The sequence below is a fragment of the Gavialis gangeticus genome, unplaced genomic scaffold (genome assembly GCF_001723915.1).
Source record: "Gavialis gangeticus isolate Ggan-Ray unplaced genomic scaffold, GavGan_comp1, whole genome shotgun sequence".
Taxonomy (NCBI): domain Eukaryota; kingdom Metazoa; phylum Chordata; order Crocodylia; family Gavialidae; genus Gavialis; species Gavialis gangeticus.
Window position 1 is genome coordinate 109,059,367 of NW_017729022.1, and position 752 is coordinate 109,060,118.

At 51.5% G+C, this 752-nt stretch overlaps 1 protein-coding gene across 6 annotated transcripts in view; it reads left to right on the forward strand.

Moving 5' to 3' along the window:
* BCL2L14 (BCL2 like 14) overlaps positions 1–752 on the forward strand; it is a 103,923-nt gene that overhangs the window by 86,318 nt on the left and 16,853 nt on the right. The gene's annotated exons all lie outside the window — the stretch shown is intronic.

The window sequence follows — 752 nt, forward strand, 5'->3', positions numbered from 1 at the left end:
GCTTTGAGGATCATGTCCTTGAGCAATGGCCACTCTTCATGCACCCCGTTTCCCTTCTCTTCCAGGTCCCTTATTGCCTCCCCTACTAATGCTCTGAGCCTGTCGAAATCAGCATTCTTGAAGTCCAGGACTTCAGTCCTGCTGGTTGATTTGTCAACCTTGTGGCAGACAGCAAACCTGATAATTTCATGGTCGCTGTTGCCCAGGTTACCCTCAGTGTTCAAGCCAACACCAGATCATCTCCTTTGGCCAACACCAGGTCCAGGAGAGCATTGCCTCTGGTTGGTCTTGCACTTTCCAGGTCAGGAAGAACTCCTCGATCAGTCAGGAAACTGTGTGAATGATCTGACCTAGCCAAGTGCTCCTCCCAGTCTATGTCCAGGTAATTGAAGTCAGCCATGACAACCAAGCCCTCTGTACCCATGGCCTCTGTCAGTTCTCAAGAGAAATCCAGATCCAGCTCCTCTCCTTGGTTTGGTGGCCTGTAGAGAATGCCCACAGTTAGGTCTCTCTCACCTCTCCCCCCTGTAGCTTGACCCAGAGGTTTTCAAGCCGCTTCTCATAGTTTCATAGTTGGTAGGGTTGGAAGGGACCTGAGCAGATCATCAAGTCCAACCACCTGCCATGGGCAGGAAAAAATGCTGGGGTCAAACAACCCCGGCTAGGCGATTATCTAGCCTCCTTTTGAAGACCCCCAGGGTAGAAGTGAGCACCACTTCCCTTGGAAGTTGGTTCCAGATCCTAGCTGCCCT